This window comes from Scyliorhinus torazame, chromosome 6, assembly GCF_047496885.1.
Source record: "Scyliorhinus torazame isolate Kashiwa2021f chromosome 6, sScyTor2.1, whole genome shotgun sequence".
Lineage (NCBI taxonomy): Eukaryota > Metazoa > Chordata > Chondrichthyes > Carcharhiniformes > Scyliorhinidae > Scyliorhinus > Scyliorhinus torazame.
The window spans coordinates 200012426-200028369 of NC_092712.1; the positions used below are offsets into that span (position 1 = coordinate 200012426).

Sequence of the window (15944 nt, forward strand, 5' to 3'; positions counted from 1 at the left end):
AATCGATCCAAATGATCGGAACGCAGTCCAACCATTTGGAACCAGGTACGGGGTCCGCCCCGAAGGGTGGGAAGCCTCTGGGGACTATAAAGTAAAGCCCCCAAGTTCAAATCGTCCTTCTTGGCAGGGTCACTCAACAACGCGAATCAACCCCTGAGAGTGAACTGCCCAAGAGGCCACGCCAACCAAGTAAGTCTCCAGTCAACGTTTGCTACGAGATAGGCGCTCCTAGCTACAAGTCCATACCAGCGTTTGAATCCTGCAGACTCAGGACCTGAATGAAAGGCCATTTGTTCCCCTGACCTGGTGGGCCAATTCCGAAGCTATGTATAGGCCTTTTAATGATAGGAATAGTCTAGAAAGTAGAGTTTATGCATGAGTAGTGATTTACTGTGTATAATAAATGTGTTTTGATTTGAATCTTACTAATTGGTGTGTTGAGTTATTGATCAGTCCTTGAACATGAACCTCGTGGTGGTATCATAAAGATACCTGGCGACTCTAGAGCAAAGGTTAAACAAACAGAGCGAATTACGAATTAAGAGCCAACCAAAAGTTAGCAACATATTACTGGCGATATCCTGACGGGACCCGACTTAGAAGTGGCTTAACCACTCCGGGAGAACCCAAAATATGAATTAGAAATCCAATTGGGAACAGAAAACCACAAGTGTTCAAGCAGTTCTGATCAATCCTCATAATTCGGAAGTGTGTTAATGCATGCGTAACTAACAGGGTTATAAAGTAAAACTGATAGATGTTTGTTGCGAAAAACTGTCGGGAGTTTGTATTCCGGAAAATAGCGAAAGTCATACCCGTAATTACAGCACCGCCTTAGTACCCCTCGTTCCAAATTTGAAGAAAGTATTTAAAGAGGAAAGATGGCAATGCAACGCCTCATGAACCCTGAAGAATTTGTGGTGGCAGCGACCAGCAGTAGAGTAGGACAGTGTCCCGTTTGGGAAGAGGAAATCAGGAAATATCTCAAAGGAAAGGGATGGCCCCTTTGGAGTGAGTTCTGTGACAATGAGGAAACAGGACCCGGGAGTATAGGACATACTTGGTAGGAGAACCTGTCAGAGATTCATAAGAAAAGCTTGGGAAAAGCTCGCAAGCCGATGGCAATCGTGTCCTATTTGGCACAATTGCGAGGCACAGAGGAGGTCATTCGGACGCTCCGTGAAGAGATAGAAGGAGTACATCGAATGAGCAAGGTCGATATAAGTGAGGTTTAGAAAGAGAACATAGAGTTGAGAAGGAACTTAGCAGCAAAGGACGGAGAGGTGGATGATGCCAAGTGGGCACACCAGTCTTGTCTGGCGCATTTAAGCAGCTTCCAGACACAGTACGAAAAGGCCTATCAGGACACGCAGTGCGCAGTCTTGGTAAGAGAGCAAACAGAGAAACAGGTAGAGGCATTGCAAAGGCAGTGTAGCGACCTGAAAGCAGCATTACGAGCACTCCATGCTACCACCACGGAGCACAGACAAAGCTCACTAGATCATGTGAAGTGCAGGAAGCAGATTGCAGAACTGCAGTCTTTGCTTTCAGTTCAGAATGGGTTCCAGAGCACCTTTGGATCCCAGTTAGATGCAGAAGACGGCCCGGATTGGGAAGAATTAAATGAGACCGCGCATAGATATGTTCAGGGAACATGTGCGCAAGGAAGGCCCCAGGAGAGAAAAGCGTCCCAACCCCCTACATCGCAGATAGTTCAGGCACCAATGAATCCAGGAACCACCCACCGCAGAGTCTTATCGGACGGAGATACAGAAATTCTTTATACCACCCCCTTAACCGTGACCCAATTACGGGACGCATGCGAGAAAATCACACCGTTCCTCCCCACCTCAGACCCCCACCACTTCTTTGCTGGAGTAAAGCAGCAGGCGACCATGTAGGGCCTGGATGAGCGTGAGCACGTGAAGCTCACACTTTTGTGTGTAGACCCTTCAGTCGTAGCAGCCCTTCCCGACCCACAGAATGTAGGAGGAGGCGCCCTTGCAGAGATGCGCACAACGATCCTAGACGCGATCGGTTACAACAGAGGTGACCCCGTAGAAGGCCTGAATAAGGGCAGGCAGAAAAAGACGGAACACCCCACAGCGTTTGCTGGACGCCTGTGGATCCATTTCACAGCCGTTTTCGGCAATTTAGACCGCGCCTATTTGTCCCAAGAAGATATGGCCAAATGGACCCGCACCCTTATCTCCCATTCCACAGAGGCAGGACAAAAAGCCTGTACCAACTATGACCCCTCAGAAGAAGCGCATAATGAGAAATGGGTTTTAAAGAGATTTTCCACTCCTGGGAGCAATCTGTCCAAACCAAACCCACAATTAGGAAACCCGAGGAACAGCAGGCACAAGCAGATATCCACACACTGAAAACGCACCAGAACCCCGCATGGGTGAACGAAGGCAGGAACAGCCCCCACAAAAGCCACAGGAGTGTTACAACTGTGGACAATTAGGACACTTTGCACGAGAATGCAATGCCCCACGAAAGCCGCAGAGAGCCCAGCAGGCAGGCACTCTGAATAAGAACAGGACAAAGCCAATACATAGTGTGAGCACCCATTCAGACCAGACGGACCTGAACGGAACGGACTGATGGTGTTCGGGCTCCCCCAGTTGGGTCTGCGACACCCTTTGGGATAGGTCTGGCCGACCAGTAGTTGCAGCAAAGATACGGGGACAGCCCATCGAATGTCTCTGGGACACAGGAGGGTCCCGCACCACAATCAATTCCTCCACCATATTTCAGAGAGACACGTGGCCATGATCACCCTCAGCGGCTTCACAGGCCACTCACAGCAGGGACACATCACAGCCCCTGTACCCATTCAGATTGGCAATATAACGACAAAGCACCCCATAGTTTTTGTCGATCTACCCCACACAGCAGAACACATTTTGGGAATTGACTTTATGAACTCCCACCACCTTTCATTTGATCCGGTAAACCAATATGTTTGGAGAATGGCAAAATCCGCAAGAGCCCCCACAATAGGTGAATACGCAAACAAGATTAGCGCAGTCGGCGAATTTTGGTTTGACCCAACCACGATTAGCACAGACAAGCAGGTTACGGCAGTTCTGCAGAACCACAGGACAGCATTCGTGACCCACAAACACGACTGTGGCCGGATGACTGGTTCCGTTCAAATCACAGGACCTGACCCTAGACCCCAAAAGCAATACGGATTTCCCCAAGAGGCAGAGGGAGAAATCTCAAAAGTGATCGACAGCTTATTAGAGCAGGGCGTACTCAGATCAGTAGCCTCCACTAATAATGCCCTGACTTGGCCAGTGAGAAAGCCCGATGGATCATGGCGACTGACCATCGATTACCGGGAACTCAACAAAGTCACCCCCGCAGCAGCCCCCACGGTAGCCACAAGTTCCTAGGCCATGCTCAAACAGGGACTCAACTCACAATACTTTACGGTTTTTGACATCAGTAATGGATTCTGGTCCATTCCATTGGCAAAAGTGTGCCAGTACAAATTTGCCTTCACTTTTAAAAATCAGCAGTACACGTGGACATGCCTTCCACAAGGATTCCACAACTCCCCCTCCATTTTCCACCGACAGCTGGCAAATGGTTTGTCAAAATTTTCTCGCCCCGAATGTCAGGTCCAGTATGTGGACGACCTATTACTGCAGACAGACAACAAGGCAGAGCACATTGAGCTTCTGTCCGAACTCCTGGAACTCCTACAGAAAATTGGTTGCAAAGTAAACCCCAAAAAGGCCCAGATTTTTGAAAACAAAATGATATATTTGGGTACGATTATCACGCACGATAAACGCGAGATCGAGTACAAAAGAATTGACTTGATTGGCAAATTGCCCCTTCCCCAGAATGTTTCAGCACTCTGGTCGTTTTTAGGACTGGTTGGCTACTGCCGAAACCACATTGACGGTTTCGCCAGCAAGGCAGCACCCCTCTCGGACTCCGAAAGAAAGGGGCACCTTGGGAATGGCTTCCGCAGCATACGGATGCTGTAGATGCTTTGAAAAGTGCCCTCATTGCAGTCCCCGCACTACAAGTTCCAGACCCGGTTTCCCCCTATGCTATAGAGATAGCTAGCACAGACCTCACCCTTTCGGCCGTGCTCCTTCAGGCACTTTAAATCCCTGGTACAATATTAGTGGTTCTGAGGGCAATGAGAACTGTACAGACCAGACAGATTGCACCTGAACAAATGGGCAGCAGTCTGAATATAGAAAGCAGAGGGAAATTAAAAAAGAAATGAGAAGCAAAGAAAGTTATTAGACTCTTTTCTCAAACTAACATGATAGGAAATCAAAAGTCTTCTCTAGACATATGAATAATAAAAGGGTGGTAAATAGAGGACCGATTGAGGATCAAGAAGGAGATTTATGTATGAAGGCAGAGGGCATACTGAGGTACTTTACAAAGGGACCAATATATTTGCATGATGGGTTGCTTGTGTTTGGGCGTTTAGGAAGGATTTAAATTAACTTGACTAGAGTGGTGTGGATCGATGGGAACCAGAATGTAGGATTAAAGAGAGAAATCAAGGTGCACAAAGAATTGGGAGAGACAGATAATACTTGATTAAGAAATAGTGGGGCTTGAGTAAGAGGGAATGCAGTAAGGCATATATTAGGTTTACTGTACATGTATGTAAATGTGCAGAGTGTGGTAAATAAGGGTTAATGAACTGCGGTGCAGATAGCCAGGTGGGAGTATGATGTTGGGTGATAAGAGACCTGACTTGAAAAGAGCAGGAATGGATATTAAATATTCCTGGATACAAGGGGCGCAATTCTCCGCTCCCGCGCCGGTTGGGAGAATCGCCTGGGTCGCCAAATTTTCCTGTGACGCCGGTCCGACGCCCTCCCGCGATTCACGGAAGCGGCCAGATCGGCGCAATCGGGTTTTGCGTGGCGCGGTACAGTGAATCGCCCGAGTCAGCCAAAATGGCAATTCACCAGTACCCCGCGATTCTCTGGCCCGGATGGGCCGAGCGGCCTGCCCAAAACGGCAGGTTCCCCCCGATGCCGTCCACACCTGGTCGCTGCCGGCAGGAACAGTGCGGGAACGCTGGGGGGGGCGGCCTGCGGGGGGGCGAGTGGGGATCCTGCACCGGGGGGGGCCTCAAATGGGGTCTGGCCCGCGATCGGTGCCCACCGATCGTCGGGCCGGCCTCTCTGAAGGAGGACCTCCTTTCTTCAGCAGCCCCGCAAGATCCATCAGACATCTTGCGGGGCGGACTCGGAGAGGACGGCAACCACGCATGCGTGGGTTGGCGCCAAGGCCTGGCGCGCGTACATGACGCGGCGCCGCTCCTAGCCCATTATCGGGCCCTGAATTGGTCAGGATGGGGGCCATTTCGCGCCATCGTGAACCTCAATGGCGTTCACGATGGCGCGAACACTCTGCCTCCATTTTGGAGAATCCCACCCACTGTGTTCAGGAAATGTAGTGAAAGAAACGAGGGGTTGGAAGTATTGACTAAAGAGAATATAGCAATGCTGGAGAGAAAGAAGCTCGAGAGAGATCAAGAACTGAATCGATTTGATTCAATTTTACAAATCGTTGGGTGTATTCCATAGCCACCAACAATTTGGAATGATATACGGCAACAAATTTGCAGGGAAATTAGAGTTATTAAAACTTAGGTTAGCTGTGAAAATGGACAAAGAACAATCCTCAGTCTAAATAATTAATTGTTGGTGCGTCAGAATCAATGGTGTGAAAACAAATTTGGCCCAGGTAGATTGGAATCTGAGACTGGCAGGCAAAATTGTAACAACATTTGGCTTCCTTAAAGTAAGTATTGAAATGAAATGAAAATCGCAGTACATAGAACATAGAACATAGAACGATACAGCGCAGTACAGGCCCTTCGGCCCACGATGTTGCACCGAAACAAAAGCCATCCATACAAGTACAGTTGAGGTATATCCCCATAAGGGGGAAAGATAGGACAAACAAAGTCAAAGCTCCCTGAACAGTAAGGATAAGATGAAGCAGAAAAATAATGTTTATGACAGATGTCAGGTTGACAATACAACTGAGAAGCAGACAATATAGAAAGATCAGAGGAAAAGTGAAAAATGAATATGAGACGCAAATAGATTGATAGCTAACATATTAGGAAACCAAAATTCTTCTATCGGCATATGAATTGTAAAAAGGTGGTAAATGGCCAATTCGGGGGACTTCCGGTGGCGGCCATGGAGTGAGTGGTCACACATTTGATGGCTCCTTTTTGGTCCTTTTCCACCCGATTCAATGGGTATTTGCTGTTGTGAGCTCTTAGGAATTGCAGTACTCCACAGATGGGACCGGTTTATGTTTTACCAGACGAGGAGTGTAACAAGTAAGAGGCAGTAGCTTGAACGAAAGGTTATTCGAGGTGCGACACAGGGAAAGATGGCGGAGGGTGCTGGAGCATCGTTAGCTACCCAGTGGCCCACTGAACAGCTTGTGAACTTGTTGATTTCAAAGGTCTAGCAGGAGAGGTAGGAGGCCCCAGAAGACCTGGTGACGGTGGTGGAGCCGCTTAGGGTGGCTTTTGAGAGAGTGGGGCAGAGACTGGAGGTGCAGGGTCTAGCACACCAGAAGGTGGAGGAGTTGGTGGGAGAGCATGAGGACCGGCTGACCTCACTGGAGGCGTGATGGTGGTCATGGTGGAGAGCCAGAAGAGGTGAGGGAGAAGGTGGAGGACCTCAAAAACCGTTCCAGGAGGCAGAATCTTTGGATCGTGGGGCTGCCTGAGGGGATCGAGGGAATGCAGGCTGCAAAGTATGTGGCGAGTATGTTGGAGAAGTTGGTAGGGGAGGGGGTCTTTGATGATTCCCCCCCCCCCCCAAAGGTGGACTGAGCGCACAAGGCGTTGAGGAAAAGGCCGTAGGCAGGGGGAAACCGCCGAGGGCCGACGGTGGTGCGGCTGCATCCTTTCCTCAATAAGGAAAAGATACTGAGGTGGGCGAAGCAAACAAAAAATGCACCTGGGAAGGAAATGTGCTGAGGATCTACCAGGACCTGGGTGCAGAGTTGGCCAAGTGGCGAGCCAGTTATAATCAGATCAAGGCTGCCCTCAACAAGGACCTACTCATCTGTGGGTCATGCACCAAAATCTTGAGTATTATTTCGACGCGCTGGAGGAGGCGAGTGAATTTATGAGAGTCCATGGACTGGGAGGTGAGTAAGGACTCTGGATTTTGGAGATGCTAAAGTGGTGGCAGAACTGCGTAGAGCCAGAGGGGCGGTTTATGAGTATGTTGAGAAAATGAATCAATGCTTGTGAATCAGTTGAGGAGGCAGGCAGCGGCGAGAGAGATTGGAAGGGTGAGATGAGAGGGATATGGTGATATCGGAGCCAGAGGGGGTGAATGGGGTTTTTGAGGCGTTCTATTGGAGGTTGTATGACTCCGAGCCATCCGGTGGGGGAGGAAGGGATGAGGCATTTCTTGAAAGGGTTGGAGTTCCCAAGGGTTGAGGAGGTGAAGGTGAAGGGAGTGGGGGCTCCGATTGGGCTGAGGGAGGTGATAGATTGCGTGGGGCGGCAAAGGCCCCGGTGGAGGTGGGAAAGGCCCCAAGGCCGGATGGGTTCTCGGTCGGGTTTTATGAGGAGTTTGGGTTGGTGCCGGGGGCCCTGCTCTTTGGGGTGTATAATGAGTTGATGATGAGCTCGCCCCCACACTTCGCAGGCTTTGATATCGCTCATTTTAAAGGAGGACAAAGGCCCAGAGCAGTGCGGATCGTACTGCCCGATTTCGCTGTTAAATGAGGATGCGAAGTTGTTGGCGAAGGTGCAGGCATCGTGGATGGAGGATTGTGTGGTGTGGTGATAGGAGCGGACCAGATGGGGTTCATGAAGGGGCGGCAGCTGTCGGTGAATGTACGGAGGCTGCTTAACGACATGATGCCCTTGGAGGGCAGCAAAGCGGAAGTGCTGGTGGCAGTGGACGCGGAGAAGGCATTCGATCAGATTGAATGGGCGTATCTGTTTGAGCTGTTGGGTTCCTTCAGATGTGGGCAGGGGTTTGTGGATTGAGCTCGGCTGCGAAATAAGGCACCCAAGACTAGTGTTTGGACAAACCGGGTTAGTCCAAATTACTTTGGGCTTCACAGGAGGACAAGGCAGGGGTGCCTGCTCTCCCCGCAGCTCTTTGCCCTAGCGAATGGCGTTTAAGGGGTCGAGGTGGTTGAGGGGAATTGAGCGACGGGAGGTTGAGCACAAAGTTTCTCTGTACACAGATGACCGCCTGTTATACATTTCAGAACCAGTTGAGAGCTTCAATAGGATCATGGGGATTCTGGGTGAGTTTGGCCACTTTTCAGAGTACAAGCTGAACGTGAGGAAAAGTGAGGTGTTCCCAATTAATGCACGGGGACAGAAGAGGAAGCTGTGGGAGTTGCCGTTTTGGGTGGTGGGGGCAAGCTTTCGCTGTCTTGGGATACAGTTGGCGTGGGGTTGGGCTCAACTGCACAAGCTGACCTTGGCACGGTTGGTGGAGAGAATGAAGGTGGACTTCAAGAGCTGGGATGTGCTGCCATTGTCTTTGGTGGGGCGCGTGCAGACGGTGAGGATGATGGTGCTGCCAAAGTTTTTGTTTGTATTTCAGGACCTCACAAATTTTGTTCTAAGTGGCTTTCCAAATTGAATTATCCAAAGAGAAAAGAATTGAAGATGAGATGCTAAACTGAGGCCTTGTCTGCTCCCTCAGATGGATTTAAAAGGTCCCATGGCACTATTTTGACAAAGAGGAGGGCCATTCTCCCTGGTGTCTTGGCCAATCTTTATTCCTTAACCAAGACCACTCATAACTGATTACCTTCTTATTATTACATTGTTGTTTGTGGAACCATGATGTGCACAAATTGGCGGTTTTTAAAAAACATTATAGCAGCGACTACACTTCAAATGTAGTTAATTGGCTGTAAAGTGCTTTTGGGTGGCCTTGCGTCACAACGTGTAATATAAATGCATGTTCTTGTTTCATATGAATTATATATCTTTTCTTCTGGTCTAGGTTCCCTAATGCCTGCTGCTGCTTATGGAAGGTTAGAATCCTTCACTGAACTCATTGTGTCACCTAAACTGCGGCAAATTGAAGGACATTCTTCTGTTGGAAACAGTATTTTGAATAAAGAGCTTAACCTGGGTAACAACAAAATACAAAATGAAAATTTAAAGAAACCTAGAATTGAAAATAATCAACGTGGAATGAATGAAAAATATGCAAGGGAAAATCAAGACCATTTAAACAGAAGCATCATGTCAAATATATGGGATTTGATAAAAAACCTATTCTCTGTAAATTCAGATGTTCCAGAACAACTTCCTTCCAAAGTTGTTGTCAAAGACACCTTTTTAAACACTATTTCCATGTCCTTTGAAATAGACTCAATATTCAGAGTGTGTAAGAGATTCCCTTATAATTTGGAAATTTACAGCGCAATACCATGGAACCAAAAACAGCCTGATACAGTTCATATATTTTCTTGGCATCAAGATGTACTTGCTCTGGATAACAGTAATACACAGATTTTTTATGGGAAACTGACAAAACTTTTGTCATATAGACAACAAAAAGAAATGGCCAAGCAAAATCTACAAACTGAGAAGAAAAATATTGTCCGCAATGGAAGTGACACAAAAGCAAGAGTTAGTAAAGAAGAGGATGAATCCTGCATCGTTAAAATAATCTGTCATGGGTGTGAACATTTAAAGTGTACCAAGTCCACAGGTTTTCACAGTGGAAAAGTTTGGGTTAGTATTTGTGTGCATCTGTTTGTGTCTAGTTTTACCATTAACAATCAAACAGGTGTTCTATAAAATGCTTGATCCAAAGAAAGCAGCTCTGGATTAATTAAATGTTAAAAAAAGTGTTATTTCATGTATTATGGCTATATGATAACATTTTTATGTTTGAATACGATTGGTATTTCAGTTTCTCAATTACCATCTTTGGCTAGTAAATAGTTTCTTTTGTTTTGTTGTCTTCTATAAAGTATAGGACAATCTTGTTCACCAACCTCATGAATATTATCAGTGCTGCAATCTATTACAATGTTAAATTTTGGACCAAAGGTCATGGATTTGAACCCCATCTGACCATTTGAATTCATAATTTAGGCTGACAGTCCAAGTAATCAGGGAGAGATGGATTTTTAGACATCCAGTCCTTTTGTTTGTATTCTGCTATTCAGTTGATCAGAAGGCTGCTCAAACTTTTGACACTTTCTGCAGAAGAGTGCAGAGTTTTGATGCCCTGGTAATCCAGAACTATCAACAAAACCAAGCAACTAGCCATTTATTTCTTGGTTGTTACTAAATGTTGCTGCATTTGGCAATATAATTATTTGTTGTGTGCAACATTTGAGATGTTATGATATAAGGTTGTGCAGAAATGCAAATAATTTGCATTCTCTCTTTCCCCACTCATTCTAAATATACTAGGTAGATACATTGGGTTGTCTAATACTTATTGAAAAGTTTCTCCTTCTGAAAGCCCTGGAGGACATTTAGAATTTGAACATTAAACATTTATGTATACCAATCAAGCAACAAAAAAGTGCAATAGAAAAACAGCCATCTAATTAATTAAACAAAAACCATCACTTGTAAAATGGCCTTTAAAATGAGCATTTTGCAGATTATATAAAGGAAATGGGTGCTAACCATAAATTTTTCCTGCAAAATGTTGCTGTTTGTTTCACAATAAGTTTCCTGTCAGATTCCAGATAGATTAAGGAAGAAGTTGAACATGGAAGCAACTGCTACAGTCAGGATAAATTCATTAAATTAGATCCTTCCCTTCCAGCTGGAATTAAGTTGCAACCCTTACAAACACTGGTGAGTTTATTTTTTAATTTATTCTTTCACAGGATGTGGGTGTCTCTTGGAAGGCCAGCATTTATTACCGATCCCAAATTGCTCGAGAAAATTGTGGAGTCACTTTCTTGAACCGCTACAGTCCATACCCACAGTGCTATTCTGTAGACAATTCCAGGATTTTGACCCAGTGACAGTGAAGGAATGAGTAAGGATGGCATTTGACTTTGAGGTGTTCCTATGCATCTGCTACCTTTGTCCTAGGTAGTAGCGGTCACGGGTTTGGAATCATAGAACCACTACAGTGCAGGAGGAGGCGATTCGACCCATCGAGTCCGCACCAGCCCTTTGAAAGAGCGCTCTGCCCGTGCCCACTCCCCCATCCACCCCGCCCTATCCCTGTAACCCCTTAACCTTAACTGCACATCCCTGAACAATAAGGGGCAAGTTAGCCTGGCCAATCCACCTAACGTTCACATCTTTATACTGTTGGAGGAAACTGGAGCATCCAGAGGAAACCCACGCAGATCTAGGGAGAACTTACAAACTCCACACAGTCAGTAATCCAAGGCCAGAATTGAACCTGGATCCCTGGCACGTGAGGCAGCAGTGCTAACCATTGTGCCACCATGCCGCCCTGGAAGGCACTGTTGTAGGAACATTGGAGAGTTGCTGCCGTGTATCGTATAGATGGTACACACTGCTGTCACTTTACATCAGTGGTGGAGGGAGTGCATGTTTAAGATGGCGAATGGGGTACCAATTAACCGTGCTATTGGTTCCTGGGTGTTGTCAAGCTTCTTGAGTGTTGTTGAAGCTGCAGTCATCCAGGCAAGTGGAAAGTATTTCATCACACTCCTGACTAGTACTTTTAGATGGTGGACAGACTTTGGGGAGTCAGAAGGTTGGTTACTCACATCAGAATTTCCAGCCTCTGACCTGCTCTTTAGCCGCAGTATTTAAATGGCTGGTCCAATTCAGTTTCTGATCAGTGATGATGTACAGGATGTAGATAATGGGGGATCCAATAATAATGTAATTGAAGGTCATGGGGAGATGGTTAGATTATTTTGTGTTGTCATGTGGCAAAACAAAAGTAAATACTTTACTACCCATTTTAAAAAAAAATAAAAAAATAAAAATTGAAATCAGCTTCTATCCACTTCATTCTTTAAGTGAGAGGACAAAACATAGAACATACAGTGCAGAAGGAGGCCATTCGGCACATCGAGTCTGCACCAACTCACTTAAGCCCTCACTTCCACCCTATCCTCGTAACCCAATAACCCCTCTTAACCTAAAGAGGACTTATTCCCCAGACACTGCTGTTTGTACTTTTGGAGCATTAAACACTTAACAGTCTAAATATCTAGAAGCGACTTTTTGAAAAGAAAATTACGTACATTTCTTGCATATTATCACTGTGCTGCAAAACCAAAATTATAACCTCAGCCTCAATTGCTGATAGGTCTGCATACAAGCCATTCCTATCTCGGATTGTGCCACTTTAATCTGAATTGTGAATTTGTGATTTTTGTTTGGCTGTTCAACTAAGGTGCATTTATTTTGCACTGTTTCAATCTATTTTGTAAGTAGCCCAAAATGTTGTATGGTCACTCAGATGGCAATTATGAAAACATTGCACATGAGGTGGGAATTGACACTGAGGCGCTAAGTCTATGTGACGACTTATTGCAGTAAGTAATTTTAGGATTAAAGGAAAGATAATGGGCGGGATTCTCCGAAATGGAGGCAGTGTGTTTGCGCCGTCGTGAACGCCATCGAGGTTCATGACGGCGCGAAACGGCCCCTATCCCGACCGATTCAGGGCCCGATAATGGGCTAGGAGCGGCGCCGTGTCATTTACGCGCGCCAGGCCTTGGCGCCGCGTAAAGGTGGTGCCGCATACATGACGCGGCCGGCGCCTCATAACTGGTGTCACCCGTGCATGCGTGGTTGCCGTCCTCTCCAAGTCCGCCCCGCAAGAAGATGTCTGACGGATCTTGCTGGGCTGCGGAAGAAAGGAGGTCCTCCTTCTGAGAGGCCGGCCCGACGATCGGTGGGCACTGATCACGGGGCAGACCCCATTTGAGCCCCCCCCCGGTGCAGGATCCCCCCTCGACCCCCCCCCGCAGGCCGCCCCCCCAGTGTTCCCACGCTGTTCCCGCCGGCAGCGACCAGGTGTGGACGGCGGCGGGGGGAACCCGCCGTTTTGGGCAGGCCGCTCGGCCTATCCGGGCCGGAGAATCGCCATTTTGGCTGCCTCGGGCGATTCACTGTACAGCGCCGCGCAAAACGCGATTGAGCCGATCTGGCCACTTCCGTGAATCGCGGGAGGGCGTCGGACCGGCGTCGGACCGGCGTCGCAGGAAAATCTGGCGACCCAGTCGATTCTCCCAACTGGCACGGGAGCGGAGAATCGCGCCCGTTGAATCTGATTGGGAAAAATAATCTTCTGCTGAGATTTAAAAATCATTTTAGAAACATGGATGCATGTTGGATCATCATGCAGATAAATACTCAAGGGAGAGACATTTGTCGAGTTTAACCCTAAATTGCAGTATTTCTGAAGTCCGTAGTTAACATTTTAAAGTAGATTCAACAAAATCTTGCAAATTTAAATAAAATTACTTAGCCTTTTAAATATTCAAATGCTCTTTAGAAAGCAGTGGATTAAAAACATTTCCTCTTGTTCAGCCACAGGAGATTAAAGAAGATGATATTAAATCCTCCTTCCTTTCCTGGCTCAATATTGTGAGCTCTGAGGATGTGCCATTTTGTGCAGCATTATCAAATCTGGCACAAATACCAATTGCTGAACGTAAGTGATGAGTATTGACATTGCATCAATTTAGGGTTCTGGTGTGTTTTTAAATTACTTCTATACTAAATACATTAAGCTTGCATTCTTCTAGACCTAATTGATTAGGAGGAAAATATGTTATTCTTAACAATGAAAACCAATCTGGTTCAGAGTTGCTCTTTTAGATGCTAATTGCTATTGTTAGAGTTAAATGACTGACTGGAGGTTATTGATGTTGTCATTATTACTGAACATAATGTCCTAAGATTCATGTGATTATTTATGCATTGGGCTGGGCAGCATGGCGCAGTGGTTAGCACTGCTGTCTCACGGCGCCGAGGTTCCAGATTCAATCCCGGCTCTGGGTCACTGTCCGTGTGGAGTTTGCACATTCTCCCCGTGTTTTGCATGGGTTTCACCCCCACAACCCAAAGATGTGCAGGCTAGGTGGATAGTCCACACTAAATTGTCTCTTAATTGGAAAAAATGAATTGGGTACTCTAAATTTATTTTTAAAAATGTATGCATTGGGTGTGCTGCAAAGCGGAGTTCAACACAAACGCCTAGGCTAGGATCCTCCCTTCTGGGGACTAAGTCCTCACGCCGGCGGGAAAACCGGTGCCAACGACTCCGGTGTCAACGGCCCCCCAAGGTGAGGAATTCTCACCTTTCTAGGGGGCTAGGTTGATGCCGGAGGTGGTGTTGCCGCTCCAGCCGGTGGCGAAGGGAAGGCGGGAGTTCACGCATGCGCGGAATGGCCGGTGTGATTTCGCGCATGTGCGGACCGGCCAGCGTATGTTCGCACATGCTCTTCTCCGCACCGGTCTCCGGGCAATATGGCGGAACCCTACAGGGGCCCGGCGTAGAAGGAAGAAGTGCCCCCACGGAACAAGCCTGCCCGCAGATCGGTGGGCCCCGATTGTGGGCCAGGCCACCGTGGGAGCCTCCTCCCGGGGTCAGATCCCCCCACGCTCCCCCGAGGACCGCCCCCGCGTACTCACCTGCCAGGTCTGTACTCCCCGGTCCCGCCGTGCGTGAGGTGAGTAATTCACGCCGGCAGGACTGGCCAAAAATGGACTGCTGCTCGGCCCATCGGGGCCCGGAGTATCAACGGCCCCCGACCGGCGTGGCGGGAATCCGCAGCCGCCGCCCGAAAAACAGCGCCGGAGAATACGGCAGCCGGCACCGGGGCAGCGGGGCGGGATTCGCGACTCCCACCGGGGATTCTCCGACCCGGCGGGGGATCGGAGAATCCCACCCCCAATCTTTTAGCACAGATTATTAAAATAATTTATCAGTTCCTACAAATTGTTTCGTCTTTTTTTTTTCTAACCATCCTTTTTGAAGTGGGAGTTAAATAGGATCTCTTTGGGATTAAGTTGATAATTTAGTTGTTTTTCTAAATATGATTTTTTGTTTAGTGTTTAAACTAAATGTGGTATTAGTTAATACTAAAATGATTATTTTGTGTTGTAGAAGAGATCGAGTTTATGCTGTTTGTAGAACAACGTGTAGCACAGTCAAAAACTGAAGAGAATGTATGTTTTTTGTTGTACCCCCGCTTGGCTAAAGAAATATATATAGAGGTAAATATACTGTAACCACAAATTATTGTTTCTTTTTAATTATACATTTACAGTGCTAAATGGGATCACTCTTTTAAAACCTAATGTTATTTCATACTGCACTGAATGTTAATCAAACCCATCTATAGTATTTATGTTGGTGCAGTTTGGGATGGATGCAGATTCAGAGTTGATATTATTGACATACATGCAAATATAATCTATCACTGTCTTTTCATTTTCCAACTTCTCACATTGGCTGCTATTTTATGAACACACATAGAGGTAATTGTTCTGGGTTGTTTGTAGAAAACAAATGACTGTTTCCCTGTATACTAATATAAATGAGACAACTCCCTGTTTGGGTATGGCTTACAACTCTTGCGCATCTCCTTTGCAATACAGCCGGCACCGCCTGCTTGGGGCGGCACGGTGGTTAGCACTGCTATCTCACAGCTCCAGGTTCAATTCCAGCCTGACTGTCTGTGTGGAGTTTGCACTTTCTCCCCGTGTCTGCGTGGGTTTCCTCTGGGTGCTCCGGTTTCCTCCCACAGTCCAAGGATATGCAGATTAGGTGCATTGACAATGCTAAATTGTCCCCTAGTGTCCAAAAGGTTAGGTGGGTTTACTGGGTAACGGGGATAGGGTGGAAGCCTGGGATTAAGTAGGGTGCTCTTCCCAAGGGCTGGTGCAGACTCGATGGGCCAAATGGCCGCCTTCTGCACTGTAAATTCAATGTTTCTATGATGCCATG

General features: G+C 47.1%; 1 long non-coding RNA gene across 2 annotated transcripts; it reads left to right on the plus strand.

The window, feature by feature from the left end:
* Window positions 1–9022: 9022 nt before the first annotated feature.
* On the plus strand, window positions 9023–15483 carry LOC140425765 (uncharacterized). Of its 2 annotated transcripts, XR_011947987.1 has the most exons (4): window positions 9023–9757; window positions 10876–11030; window positions 13520–13643; window positions 15102–15483. It is a non-coding gene; the product is annotated as an uncharacterized lncRNA (long non-coding RNA). The 2 variants fall into 2 exon arrangements; XR_011947986.1 differs by lacking the exons at window positions 9023–9757; window positions 10876–11030 and adding an exon at window positions 10792–10843.
* Window positions 15484–15944: the final 461 nt, after the last annotated feature.